We start from the raw sequence: 15,635 nt of genomic DNA, 5'->3' as shown, positions 1-15,635 counted from the left end.
GCCATACCGCTTGATCCCCCTAGTAGTAAGGACTACATCTAACTCCTTTTTGAATATATTTAGTGAATTGGCCTCAACAACTTTCTGTGTTAGAGAATTCCACAGGTTCACCACTCTCTGGGTGAAGAAGTTTCTCCTCATCTTGGTCCTAAATGGCTTACCCCTTATCCTTAGACTGTGACCCCTGGTTCTGGACTTCCCCAACATTGGGGAACATTCTTCCTGCATCTAACCTGTCTAAACCCATCAGAATTTTAAACGTTTCTATGAGATCCCCTCTCATTCTTCTGAACTCCAGTGAATACAAGCCCAGTTGATCCAGTCTTTCTTGATATGTCAGTCCCGCCATCCCGGGAATCAGTCTGGTGAACCTTCACTGCACTCCCTCAATAGCAAGAATGTCCTTCCTCAAGTTAGGAGACCAAAACTGTACACAATACTCCAGGTGTGGCCTCACCAAGGCCCTGTACAACTGTAGTAACACCTCCCTGCCCCTGTACTCAAATCCCCTTGCTATGAAGGCCAACATGCCATTTGCTTTCTTAACCGCCTGCTGTACCTGCATGCCAACCTTCAATGACTGATGTACCATGACACCCAGGTCTCGTTGCACCTCCCCTTTTCCTAATCTGTCACCATTCAGATAATAGTCTGTTTTTACCACCAAAGTGGATAACCTCACATTTATCCACATTATACTTCATCTGCCATGCAGTTGCCACTCACCTAACCTATCCAAGTCACTCTGCAGCCTCAAAGCATCCTCCTCGCAGCTCACACTGCCACCCAACTTAGTGTCATCTGCAAATTTGGAGATACTACATTTAATCCCCTCGTCTAAATCATTAATGTACAATCTAAACAGCTGGGGCCCCAGCACAGAACCTTGTGGTACCCCACTAGTCACTGCTTGCCATTCTGAAAAGTACCCATTTACTCCTACTCTTTGCTTCCTGTCTGCCAACCAATTCTCAATCCACGTCAGCACACTACCCCCAATCCCATGTGCTTTAACTTTGCACATTAATCTCTTGTGTGGGACCTTGTCAAAAACCTTCTGAAAGTCCAAATACACCACATCAACTGGTTCTCCCTTGTCCACTCTACTGGAAACATCCTCAAAAAATTCCAGAAGATTTGTCAAGCATGATTTTCCTTTCACAAATCCATGCTGACTTGGACCTATCATGTCACCTCTTTCCAACTGCGCTGCTATGACATCCTTAATAATTGATTCCATCATTTTACCCACTACCGATGTCTATAATTCCCTGTTTTCTCTCTCCCTCCTTTTTTAAAAAGTGGGGTTACATTGGCTACCCTCCACTCCATAGGAACTGATCCAGAGTTTATGCAATGTTGGAAAATGACTGTCAATGCATCCGCTATTTCCAAGGCCACCTCCTTAAGTACTCTGGGATGCAGTCCATCAGGCCCTGCGGATTTATCGGCCTTCAATCCCATCAATTTCCCAACACAATTTCCCGACTAATAAGGATTTCCCTCAGTTCCTCCTTCTTACTAGACCCTCTGACTCCTTTTACATCCGGAAGGTTGTTTGTGTCCTCCTTAGTGAATACCGAATCAAAGTACTTGTTCAATTGGTCTGCCATTTCTTTGTTCCCTGTTATGACTTCCCCTGATTCTGACTGCAGAGGACCTACCTTTGTCTTTACTAACCTTTTTCTCTTTACATATCTATAGAAACTTTTGCAGTCCGTCTTAATGTTCCCTGCAAGCTTCCTCTCGTACTCTATTTTCCCTGCCCTAATCAAACCCTTTGTCCTCCTCTGCTGAGTTCTAAATTTCTCCCAGTCCCCGGGTTCACTGCTATTTCTAGCCAATTTGAATGCTACTTCCTTGGCTTTAATACTATCCCTGTGCGTGTTGATGCAGGTGAGGGCCGTCGATGATTCCTCCAGTTTCTGCGTCATGTAGGCTGAAGTCAGATCCAGCTTTGTGAACGTCTTTCCTCCCGCCAACGTTGCAAAGAGGTCGTTGGTCTTTGGTAGTGGGTATTGATCCTGCAAGGAGAAACAATTGATAGTTACTTTGTAATCGCCACAGATTCTGACGGTGCCGTCTCCCTTGAGGACTGGGACAATAGGACTGGCCCACTCGCTGAACTCGATCGATGAAATGATGCCCTCTCTTTGCAGCCGGTCTAGCTTGATCTCTACCCTTTCTCTCATCATGCACGGTAATGCTCTCGCCTTGTGATGGATGTGTCGCTCCCCCGGAATTCGATGGATCTGCACTTTTGCTCCTTGGCATTTCCCGATGCCTGGTTCGAACAGCGAAGGAAATTTGTTTGAGGCCTGGGCACACGAAGAATCGTCAGCGGGCGATAGCGCTCAGACGTCGTCCCAGTTCCAGCGAATCTTTCCCTGCCAGCTCCTGCCGAGCAGCGTGGGACCATTTTCCCGATACCACCCAGAGTGGTAGCTTGTGCACCACTCCATCGTAGGAGGCCTTTACGGTAGCACTGCTGATTACGGGAATCAGTTCTTTCGTGTAAGTTCTTAGTTTTGTGCGAACTGGAGTTAAGACTAGCCTTGAGGCCTTGTTGCACCACAACCTTTCGAAAGTCTTTTTGCCCGTGATTGACTGGGTCGTGCCCGTGTCCAGCTCCATTGACACCAGGAGTCCATTTAGTTCAACATTCAGCAGTATCAGGGGATAATTCGTGGTGAATGTGTGCACCCCATGTACCTCTGCCTCCTCCATGTGAGGCTCTGGTTCGTTGTGATCCACCGTGGATCTGTCCTCCTCTGCAACATGGTGGTTTGCAGGTTTAACAGGCTTAGCAGCTCGCCTGCACACTTGTTGGAGGTGTCCCATTGTTCCACAGCCCGTGCAAATGTATGCTTTGAATCGGCATGAATTGAAACGATGATCACCCCCGCAGCGCCAACAAGATGTTAATGGCCTTGCATTCATCACCCTTGATGGTGGATTCTGAGTCATCTGCGGATGTGCAGCTGCAGATATGTGTGACCTGCCCTGTTCGTTACGATTCGAAAACAACATCACTTTGTTCACAGTACTTGTAGCAGCACTTGCGTGCTGAGAGATTTGCTTTGTATTGTCACTGGTGGCAATGAACGCCTGGGCTATCGCTATAGACTTATTCAAGGTTGGGGTCACTACTGTCAAACGTTTTCGAAGTATGGTTTCGTGGCCAATGCCAATTACAAAAAAGTCTCTGAGCATGTGCTCCAAATGTCCTTCAAATTCGCAATGTCCTGCAAGGCGTCTTAGCTCGGCAACATAACTCGCCACTTCGTGTTCTTCAGACCTTTTGTACGTGTAGAACCGGCACCTCGCTATCAGAACGTTTTCCTTCGGGTTCAAATGCTCTCGGACCAGTGTGCAGTGTGCACAAATTGTCATTCGATTTCTCCGTGGGTTTCACTGGAGTTAGCAAATTCTTCATGAGGCCATATGTTGTTGCCCCAGAGGCGGTGAGGAGGGGTGCCATTTGTTTGCCGGTGCTCTCTTCCCCATCTAGCTCGTTGGCCACGAAGTATTGCTCGAGTCGCTCCACAAAAGTTTCCCAATCATCACCCTCTGAAAATTTCTCCAGGATGCCCACTGTTCTATTCATCTTTGGGTTTGCTATCTATATCTCGTTGCCAGTTGTTGTGTATGGAGAAAGAGTCAGACTGAACACTGTGAGCTCAAAGTAAAGTGTGACCTTACCAGGTCTCTAGAGTGCCTCTCCAACCTGTGAAGCCTCCTTAAATACCTGTGCTCCCAAGGGATTATAGGATCCCTTGGGACTCCAGGGGATGAGCTCTCTGGTGGCTGTACAGAGTAAATACAAGTCCACATAAATAACAAAAGTCACAGCAGCTGAGTCTTGCAGTGTATTCCAGAGGAGTAGCACAGTCTTCATGGCAGAGAAGTCCAGGGCGCACTATTCGCTGGCTACTATAGACATTAAAAAGCCTCTGAGGTGGCCAAGATAGTGACTTAAGCTGAAATGCCAGCCTAGCCCAGATTTAGCCATGGTAAAAGTTTTGAAGCTTACACTTGGAACGGCAACCTGGAGGATTGCTAAGAGGCTGATTGGCATTTAAATTGCCTGCTATCACTTATTAAGTGGGCTGCATGGTGCTTTGGTGGATAGCGCTTGACTTACTGCCCTCTCCTAGCAGCGACCAGCTGTTTCTTTATTTCTTTAATTGTTCCAGAATATGAGCGTCGCTGACAAGGCCAGCATTTATTGCCCATCCCTAATTGCCCTTGAGAAGGTGGTAGTGTGCTGCCTTGAACCGCTGCAGTCCGTGTGGTGAAGGTAACTTGCAGGTAATGGTACTCCCATGCGCCTGCTGCCCTTGTCCTTCTAGGTGGCAGAGGTTGTGGGTTTGGGAGGTGCTGCCGAAGAAGCCTTGGCGAGTTGCTGCAGTGCATCTTGTAGATGGTACGCACTGCAACCACGGTACACCAGGGGTGGAGGGAATAAATGTTTGTGATGGATGGGGTGCCAATCAAGCAGGCTGCTTTGTCCTGGATGGTGTTGAGCTTCTTGAGTGTTGTTGGATCTGCACTCATCCAGGAACGTGGAGAGTATTCCATCACACTCCTGACTTGTAGATGGTGGAAAGGCTTTGGTGAGTCAGGAGGTGAGACAATTGCCGCAGAATACCCAGCCTCTGACCTGCTCTTGTTGCCACAATATTTATGTGGCTGGTCCAGTTAAGTTTATGATCAATGGTGACCCCCAGGATGATGATGGTGGGGATTCAGTGAGGTAATACCGTTGAATATCAAGGGGAGGTGGTTAGACTCTTGCTTGTTGGAGATGGTCATTGTCTGGCACTTGTGTAGCGTGGATGTTACTTGCCACTTATTAGCCCAAGCCTGAATGTCATTCAAGTCTTGTTGAATTCAGGCATGGACTGCTTCATTTTTGGAGGAGTTGCGAATGGAACTGAATCCTGTGCAATCATCAGTAAACAGCCCCACTTCTGACCTTATGATTGCGGGAAGGTCATTGATGAAGATGGTTGGGCCTAGCATACTGCCCTGAGGAACTCTTGCAACTATGTCCTGGGGCTTGGATGATTGACCTCCAACAACCACAACCATCTTTCTTTGTGCTAGGTATGATTCCAGCCAGTGAAGAGTTTTCTCCCTGATTCCCACTGACTTCAATTTTACTAGGGCTCCTTGATGCCACACTCGGTCAAATGCTGCCTTGATGTCATAAGAACATAAGAACATAAGAATTCGGAACAGGAGTAGGCCATCTAGCCCCTCGAGCCTGCTCCGCCATTCAACAAGATCATGGCTGATCTGGCCGTGGACTCAGCTCCACTTACCCGCCCGCTCCCCATAACCCTTAATTCCCTTATTGGTTAAAAATCTATCTATCTGTGATTTGAATACATTCAATGAGCTCGCCTCAATTGCTTCCTTGGGCAGAGAATTCCACAGATTCACAACCCTCTGGGAGAAGAAATTCCTTCTTAACTCGGTTTTAAATTGGCTCCCCCGTATTTTGAGGCTGTGCCCCCTAGTTCTAGTCTCCCTGACCAGTGGAAACAACCTCTCTTGCCTCTATCTTGTCTATCCCTTTCATGATTTTAAATGTTTCTATAAGATCACCCCTCATCCTTCTGAACTCCAACGAGTAAAGACCCAGTCTACTCAATCTATCATAAGGTAACCCCCTCATCTCCGGAATCAGCCTAGTGAATCGTCTCTATACCCTCTCCAAAGCTAGTATATCCTTCCTAAAGTAAGGTGACCAAAACTGCATGCAGTACTCCAGGTGCAGCCTCACCAATACCCTGTACAATTGCAGCAGGACCTCCCTGCTTTTGTACTCCATCCCTCTCGCAATGAAGGCCAACATTCCATTCGCCTTCCTGATTACCTGCTGCACCTGCAAACTAACTTTTGGGGATTCATGCACAAGGACCCCCAGGTCCCTCTGCACCGCAGCATGTTGTAATTTCTCCCCATTCAAATAATATTCCCTTTTACTGTTTTTTTTTCCAAGGTGGATGACCTCACATTTTCTGACATTGTATTCCATCTGCCAAACCTTAGCCCATTCGCTTAACCTATCTAAATCTCTTTGCAGCCTCTCTGTGTCCTCTACACAACCCGCATTCCCACTAATCTTTGTGTCATCTGCAAATTTTGTTACACTACACTCTGTCCCCTCTTCCAGGTCATCTATGTATATTGTAAACAGTTGTGGTCCCAGCACCGATCCCTGTGGCACACCACTAACCACCGATTTCCAACCCGAAAAGGACCCATTTATCCCGACTCTCTGCTTTCTGTTAGCCAGCCAATTCTCTATCCATGCTAATACATTTCCTCTGACTCCGTGCATCTTTATCTTCTGCAGTAACCTTTTGTGTGGCACCTTATCGAATGCCTTTTGGAAATCTAAATACACCACATCCATCGGTACACCTCTATCCACCATGCTCGTTATATCCTCAAAGAATTCTGGTAAATTAGTTAAACACGATTTCCCCTTCATGAATCCATGTTGCGTCTGCTTGATTGCACTATTCCTATCCAGATGTCCCGCTATTTTTTCCTTAATGATAGCTTAAAGCATTTTCCCCACTACAGATGTTAAACTAACCGGCCTATAGTTACCTGCCTTTTGTCTGCCCCCTTTTTTAAACAAACAGAGGCGTTACATTAGCTGCTTTCCAATCCGCTGATACCTTCCCAGAGTCCAGAGAATTTTCGTAGATTATAACGAATGCATCTGCTATAACTTCCGCCATCTCTTTTAATACCCTGGGATGCATTTCATCAGGACCAGGGGACTTGTCTACCTTCAGTCCCATTAGCCTGTCCAGCACTACCCCCCCTAGTGATAGTGATTGTCTCAAGGTCCTCCCTTCCCATATTAATGTGACCAGCAATTTTTGGCATGGTTTTTGTGTCTTCCACTGTGAAGACGGAAGCAAAATAATTGTTTAAGGTCTCAGCCATTTCCGCATTTCCCATTATTAAATCCCCCTTCTCATCTTCTAAGGGACCAACATTTACTTTATTCACTCTTTTCCGTTTTATATATCTGTAAAAGCTTTTACTATCTGTTTTTATGTTTTCCACAAGTTTACTTTCATAATCTATCTTTCCTTTCTTTATTGCTTTCTTAGTCATTCTTTGCTGTCGTTTAAAATGTTCCCAATCTTCTAGTTTCCCACTAACCTTGGCCACCTTATACGCATTGGTTTTTAATTTGATACTCTCCTTTATTTCCTTGGTTATCCACGGCTGGTTATCCCTTCTCTGACCGCCCTTCTTTTTCACTGGAATATATTTTTGTTGAGCACTATGAAAGAGCTCCTTAAAAGTCCTCCACTGTTCCTGAATTGTGCCACCGTTTAGTCTGTGTTTCCAGTCTACTTTAGCCAACTCTGCCCTCATCCCACTGTCAAGGGCAGTCACTCTCACCTCACTTCTGGAATTCAGCTCTTTTTTCCATATTTGGACTAAGGCTGTAATGAAGTCTGGAACTGAGTGGTCCTGGCGGAAACCAAACTGAGCATCAACAGTACTGCTTAATAGCACTGTTGACAACATCTTCCATCATTTTGCTGATGGTTGAGAGTAGACTGATGGGATGGTGATTGGATTTGTCCTGCTTTTTGTGGACAGGACATGCCTGGACAGTTTTTCATATTGTTGGATAGAAGCCAGTGTTGTAGCTGTATTGGAACAGCTCGGCTAGAGGCGTGGTTAGTTCAGGAGCACAAATCTTCAGCACAACAGCCGTGATATTGTCGGGGCCCATAGCCTTTGCTGTATCCAGTGTGCACAGTCACTTCTTGATATCATGTGGAATGAATCGAATTGGCTGAAGACTGGCTTCTGTGATGGTGGGGACCTCAGGCGGAAGCCGATATGGATCATCCACTCGGCACTTCTGGCTGAAGATTGTTGCCAAAGCTTCAGCCTTGTCTTTTACACTTGTGTGCTGGGCTCCGCCATCATTGAGGATGGGAATATTTATGGAACCTTCTCCTCCCGTTAGTTGTTTAATTGTTCACCATCATTCACGACTGGAAGTTGCAGGACTGCAGAGCCTTGATTTGATTAGTGGTGGAATACAATTCTGCTGCTGTTGATGGCCCACAGCATTTCATGGATGTCCAGTTTTGAGCAGCTATATCTGTTCTGAATCTATCCCATTTAGCACGATGGTTGTGGCACACAACGCAATGGATGGTGTCATCAGTGTGAAGATGGGGCTTCGTTTCCATAATGACTGTGTGCTGATGACTGCTACCAATGCTGTCATGGACAGATGCATCTGTGACAGGTAGATAGGTGAGGACGAGGTCAAGTAGGTTTTCCCTTGTGTGGGCTCTCATACCACCTGCTGCAGGCCCAGTCTGGCGGCTAGGACTTGGCAAACTCGGCCAGTAGTAGTACTACCGAGTCACTCTTGGTGATGGACATTGAAGTCCCCCATCCAGAGTACATTCTGTGCCCATGCTACCCTCAGTGCTTCTTCCAAGTGATGTTCAACATGGAGGAGTACTGATTCATCAGCTGAGGGAGGGCGGTCAGTGATAATCAGCAGGAGGTTTCCTTGCCCATGCTTGACTTGAAGACTTCATGAATACATTTTCACGGTTGTCGGCAAATCTCATAAAGTCCTACTTATAGCAGAGGGCACAACCATCACCAAGGCAGCGGAAGCGGAGTCAATGTTGAGGACTCCCAGGGTCACTCCCTCCGACTGTATACCACAGTGCTGCCTCCTCTGGTTGATCTGTCCTACCGATGGGCCAGGACATCCCAGAGATGGTGATAGAGGAATCGGGGACATTGGCTGAAAGGTATGATTCTGTGAGTTTGACTTTGTCAGGCTATTGCTTGACTAATCTGTGGGACAGCTCTCCCAATTTTGGCACAAGTCCCCAGGTGTTAGCGAGGAGGACTTGGCAGGGTGGACAGGGCCATGTGTGCCGTTGTCGTCTCCGAAGCCGGTGCTGAAGTCAATGCCGGGTGCTTGTCCAGTTTTATTCTTATTTTTGGTTTTTGTAGTGGCTGTGTACAACGGAGCAACTTGCAAGACCATTTCAGAGGGCACTTAAGAGTCAACCACATTGCTGTGGGTCTGCAGTCAGACCAGGTAAGGACGGCAGATTTCCTTCCCTAAAGGACATTAGTGAACCAGATGGGCTTTTACGTCAATCCGGTAATTTCATGGTCGCCATTACTGACACTAGCTTTTTTAAAGTTCCAGATTTATTTAATTAGCTAAATTTAAATCCCACAGCTACCGTAGTGGCATTTGAACTCACGTTTCCGGATTATTAGTCCAGGCCTTTGGATTACTAATCCCACAATTTAACCACTATGCTACTGTTCCCATAAACTGGTTGGGAGTAAACTAATGGTTGCAGTGGATTTGAGCGCTACCTAATGGTACAGTATATGACATTTTACTGTTCACTTGCTGCTGGAGGTTTGAAGAAGACTTTCGAAACACAGCGGGTGATTTTCTTGGACACTTTGTCAACAATTCACCAACACTCTTATCAAATTCTCTGAGGACTTCACCTAAAAAGAGTAAGTGCAGTGCTGCTGTGCTACTCTAACTTATTGGACACCTTACAAGAGTCACCAGGAGAAGGGTAGTGCTTGGTCATGGGCCACTTGCTCAGGGTCCCCCTTGGTCTGCAGGAGGAATGGGAGGAGGATCTGAGGCCAGGCAGAGCAGCATCAGCTGCTGCAGGAGAGAGGGACAGGAGGGACAGGAGGGCGAGGTGGTCTCCTTCCCCCTGCGGGTACAGGACATTGCTCCTCCTCTGAACCTCTTCCGACATTACCTCCAGTGCCGCGTCAGAGAACCTGTGCGTCCTCTCACTCGGTCCCCGAGCCATCCTGAAACCTGCCGCTGTGTGTCAGCCAGCCCACTCCACACATTCCACGGAAGTGGGTACATGAAGCCCACATTTCTGTTCCATGGAACTTGTGTCTAATCAGCACCTGAGTGCTAAGCCTGCAGGTGTCTCTGTTTTAGCATCTCCGGGCAAGTTCAAATTATGGTACTCAGCAATTAGGACCAAAATTGTGTGTTAAAGCCAGACTGTCAAACAGGCATGTCTTATTAGCACAACACCCATTTAGTGCCTGTTTTCAACTTTTGTATAAGCCGTGGCACTGCTGGCCAAGAACGGAGAAACACTCATCAAGGATACCGAGACAGTCAGGGCCCACTGGAAGGAGCACTTCGAAGATCTCCTCAATCGAAACTCTGCCTTTGACTCGAGTGTTCTCGACTCCATCCCGCAGCATGCTATGCGCCACCATCTCAGTGTGACCCCAACACTGCACGAGGTAGAAAAATCCATAAGACAGCTTAAAAATAAGGCTACGGGTGCAGAAGGAATCCCTGCTGAGGCACTGAAGTATGGTGGAGAGGCACTGCTGGCACGAATACACAACCCCATCTCTCTCATCTGGAGGGAGGAGAGCATGCCGGGGGATCTCAGAGATGCAGTAATCGGGACTGTCTTTCAAAAAGGGGACAAGTCTGACTGCGGCAACTACAGAGGAATCTCTCTGCTATCAGCCACTGGGAAAGTCGTTGCTAGAGTCCTCCTCAACCGTCTTCTTCCCGTGGCCGAGGAGTTCCTCCCGGAGTCACAGTGCGGATTTCGTCCCCTATGGGGCAAAACGGACATGATTTTTGCTGCGTGACAGCTACAGGAAAAACGCAGGGAACAGCGCCAGCCCTTATACATGACCTTCTTCGAGCTCACAAAGGCCTTTGACACTGTCAACTGCGTCCTCCTCCATTTCAGATGCCCCCAAAAGTTCGTCACCATCCTCCGCCTGTTCCACGACGACATGCAGGCCGTGATTCTTTCCAATGGATCCATCACAGACCCAATCCACGTCCCGCCTGGGGTCAAACAGGGCTGCGTCATCGCCCTAACCCTTTTCTCAATCTTCCTCGCTGCCATGCTCCACCTCATGGTCAACAAGCTCCCCGCTGGAGTGGAACTAAACTACAGAACCAATGGGAACCTGTTCAACCTGCGCCGTCTCCAGGCCAGGTCCAAGACCACCCCAATCTCTGTCGTCGAGCTACAGTACACGGATGGTGCCTCCGTCTGCGCGCGTATAGAGGCTGAACTCCAGGACATAGTCGACGTATTTACTGAGGTGTGCGAAAGCATGGGCCTTATGCTAAACATCCGTAAGACAAAGGTCCTCCACCAGCCTGTCCTCAATGCACAGCACTGCCCCCCTAGTCATCAAGATTCACGGCACGGCCCTGGACACCGTGGACCACTTCCCATATCTCGGGAACCTCCTATCACCAAGAGCAGGCATCGACGACGAGATCCAACACCGCCTCCAGTGCGCCAGTGCAGCCTGAGGAAAAGAGTGTTTGAAGACCAGGCCCTCAAAACTGCCACCAAGCTCATGGTATACAGGGCTGTAGTAATACCTGCCCTCCTGTATGGCTCAGAGACATGGACCATGTACAGTAAACACCTCAAGTTGCTGGAGAAATATCACCAACGATGTCTCCACAAGATCCTACAAATCTCCTGGGAGGACAGGTGCACCAACATCAGTGTCCTCATTCAGGCTAACATTCCCCAGCATTGAAGCACTGACCACACTCGATCAGCTTCACTGGGCAGTCCACATAGTCCGCATGCCAGACACGAGACTCCCAAAGCAAGCGCTCTACTCCGAGCTCCTTCACGGCAAACGAGCCAAAGGTGGGCAGCGGAAACGCTACAAGGACACCCTCAAAGCCTCCCTGATAAAGTGCAACATCCCCACTGACACCTGGGAGTCCCTGGCCCAAGATTGCCCTAAGTGGAGGAAGTGCATCCGAGAGGGCGCTGAGCACTTCGAGTCTCAACGCTGAGAGCATGCAGAAATCAAGTGCAGGCAGCGGAAAGAGCGTGCGGCAAACCAGTCCCATCCACTCCTTCCCTCAAGGACTCTCTGTCCCACCTGTGACAGAGTCTGTGGCTCTCGTATTGGACTATTCAGCCACCAAAAAACTCACTTCAGGAGTGGAAGCAAGTCTTCCTCGATTCCGAGGGACTGCCTATGATGATGATGATGGCACAGTGGGTAGCACTCTTGCCTCTGAGTCAGAAGTTTGTGGATTCTAAGTCTCACTCCAGGGACTCGAGCACAAAAAGCTAGGCTGACACTCCAGTGCAGTGCTGAGGGAGTGCTGCACTGTCGGAGGTACTGTCTTTCGGATGAGACATTAAACCGAGGCCCCGTCTGCTCTCTCTCTCTCTCTCTCTCTCTCTCTCTCTCTCGAGGGTGGATGTAAAAGATCCCACGGGACTATTTTGAATAAGAGCGGTGAGTTTTGCCCTATGATTTGGTCAATATTTATCCCTCAATCAACATAACAAAAACAGATTATCTGGTCATGATCATGTTGCTGTTTGTGGGAGCTTGCTGTGCATAAATTGGCTGCTGTGTTTCCTACATTACAAAAGTTACTACACTTCAAAAATTATTTCATTGGCTGTAAAGCAAAGTGCTACATAAATGTAAGTCTTCCTTCCTTCCTTCCTTCCTTCCTTCCTTTTTCTCCAGAAAAACCCTCACCCCATCCCAGGAATTTGGAAGTCAAATTTGAGCACGGTTACAGTGCTGGGGATGAGCAGTGGGACCACGCAGTATGAAGCTAAATTCAATGTAGTAACAAAGTAAAGCTGAAAAACCAGTAGGACCAGTAGGAAAGTCATAAGCTCAACAGGTAACAGCAGCGGTGCGGGTTGGACTGTAGGCTTGACAAAGTTACTTTTAAGTCTTGCAATGTATTCCAGTGCGGTAGTGGAGTCTTGATGGCAGAGAAGTCCAGAAATTGCATTCCACCTGATTCCATGGGTTTCCCTCCCAGGCAGTTATGGATTATTAAAATGTGGAATTGCTCTTTCGTTTATCTAAAGTAGAAAATCTTGCAGCCAGGATAATTGTTTTTAGCAGGACGTATGCGCATGTGGCTTTGCCAGGCTATTGGTCTTCCCCGTGGTGCAGGGCGCCATCGACTGCACACAGGTGGCTTTGCGGGCACTGTGTAACAATGCTGAGATGATCTGTGACCGCAAAGACTACCATTCACTTAATGTGCAGTTGTTGTGCGACCACGGCCAGTGCATTATGATGCTGAATGCCCACTATCCAGCCAGCAGTCATGATGCCTTCATCCTGCGCCAGTGAGGTGTGCCAGCAATCTTCCAGTCACCATGTCAAACCCGAGGATGGCTGCCCAGAGACAAGGGCTATCTGCTCTGCACCGGGCTCGTGACTCCCCTCCGCAACCCCACCACTCGTGCCCAGCACTGTATAATGGCAGCCGTGCTGCCACCAGGAACATCATCGAGCAGACCATCGGGGTGCTAAAGCAACGATTCCGCTGCTTTGACTGTTCAGGAGGAGCCCTCCAGTGCTCGCCGGGAGGATGTCCCATTTGGTGGTAGTCTGCTGCATGCTCCACAACTTGGCCATCATGAAGGCGCAACCCTTGCCATCAGGGATTGTGGGACCACCTCAGGAGGAGAAGGAAGAGGAAGAGGATGGAGGGAGGAGGCAGGCAGAAAATCCCCATTCCGGACGGGCTGTCTTCAGACTCCAATTCGATGGATTGAAACCCCAGATTACTGTTGCTCACCACTTCCCCATCATACTGTCCCTCTGTCATGGAACATCACAACGTCCTCCTGGGCACAAAGCTGAAATGAGAGACACCACAAAACACATATTACAAACAAAATTCATAAATTTATACAAATGAAATCAAAATGTCAATATCAACTATTTGGCCTTGTGCATTCCCTTAGTGTCTGCCTTTTGTGTGCCTTTAGCTATATTGTTCCCCCAGTACGGTTGGTGGAAGGCTGCTGACTTTCAGCGGGAGGGACTATAGATGGCTTTGGAGGACGATCTCGAGCAGCTCTGGATCTAGAAGGCCCGGCTGTAGACTGCACCACCTTGGCATGGGAGGCAGCGGGCTGGGCTGGATGGCTGATGGACAGCTTGGCAAGGGCAATGGCAGAGTGGCAGTGGTGGGAGTAGGAATGCTGTCATCCCGAGAGAGGTTTCTGCTCCACTGACTCAGTGCCACTCCCCCATGGCGGCAGCCTCAGTGATCCTAGCAATCTATTGGAGGACAGATTATTGGCCCGCTGCGACACCCAGCAAGCCCCTTTCGACACTCGTAAACCCAATGACGATGGCAGCAGTCTGAGCTTGCGTGGAAGCTGGCTGAGCCTGCAGTATGCAGTATGCATTTCCACTGTAGCAGTGAGACAGTGAATCACTTCAACCGTGTGGGGTCATCAAACCTTTTGCGACACTGGATCCAGGTCCTTGGGACAACACTGGTGGCCATGACGGATTGTGCAATCGCTTCTCATAACTTTCTACAAATGACTATGGATGGCCTCTTGCTTCCCTGGGGGTAAAGGACAGCCTGCCTTTATTGGACCCCCAGGACCAAGGCCTCCATGCAGCATCTGAAAATCATCTGGCTCATTCTCTAGATTGTTGGGTCATTGTGTCTCCAGACTGACAATGAGGTTCTTCTGTGTTAAGTATGGAAGAACTCCACAAGACTGAGTACTGTGAGCTAAAACTGATGTGACCTTAGTCTCTTTAATACAACTCCAGAGTGCCCAAGCAGCATGGCAGACAGCCACAGAATATAAAAGGGCTGCAGGAGGGGTCAAAACTAAAAATCATGGTTTTATAACTAGGATGAAAACACTCTACGTAAATGCACGCAGCATTCGAAATAAAGTAAATGAGTTGACGGCACAAATCATTACAAATGGGTATGATTTGGTGGCCATTACAGAAACATGGTTGAAAGATGGCCAAGACTGGGAATTAAACATACAGGAGTATCTGACCATTCAGAAAGATAGGCAAGAAGGGAAAGGAGGTGGGGTAGCTCTGTTAATAAAAGATGATATCAGGGCAGTTGTGAGGGATGATATTGGCTCCAATGAACAATGGAGTGGAGGGTAGCCAATGTAACCCCACTTTTTAAAAAAGGAGGGAGAGAGAAAACAGGGAATTATAGACCGGTCAGCCTGACATCGGTAGTGGGTAAAATGATGGAATCAATTATTAAGGATGTCATAGCAGTGCATTTGGAAAGAGGTGACATGATAGGTCCAAGTCAGCATGGATTTGTGAAAGGGAAATCATGCTTGACAAATCTTCTGGAATTTTTTGAGGATGTTTCCAGTAGAGTGGATAAGGGAGAACCAGTTGATGTGGTATATTTGGACTTTCAGAAGGCGTTCGACAAGGTCCCACACAAGAGATTGATGTGCAAAGTTAGAGCACATGGGATTGGGGGTAGTGTACTGACATGGATTGAGAACTGGTTGTCAGACAGGAAGCAAAGAGTAGGAGTAAATGGGTACTTTTCAGAATGGCAGGCAGTGACTAGTGGGGTACCGCAAGGTTCTGTGCTGGGGCCCCAGCTGTTTACACTGTACATTAATGATTTAGATGAGGGGATTAAATGTAGTATCTCCAAATTTGCGGATGACACTAAGTTGGGTGGCAGTGTGAGCTGCGAGGAGGATGCTGTGAGGCTGCAGAGCGACTTGGATAGGTTAGGTGAGTGGGCA

This window comes from Pristiophorus japonicus, chromosome 1 (assembly GCF_044704955.1).
Source record: "Pristiophorus japonicus isolate sPriJap1 chromosome 1, sPriJap1.hap1, whole genome shotgun sequence".
In the NCBI taxonomy this organism is placed as follows: domain Eukaryota; kingdom Metazoa; phylum Chordata; class Chondrichthyes; family Pristiophoridae; genus Pristiophorus; species Pristiophorus japonicus.
This window is presented reverse-complemented; position numbering follows the sequence as displayed.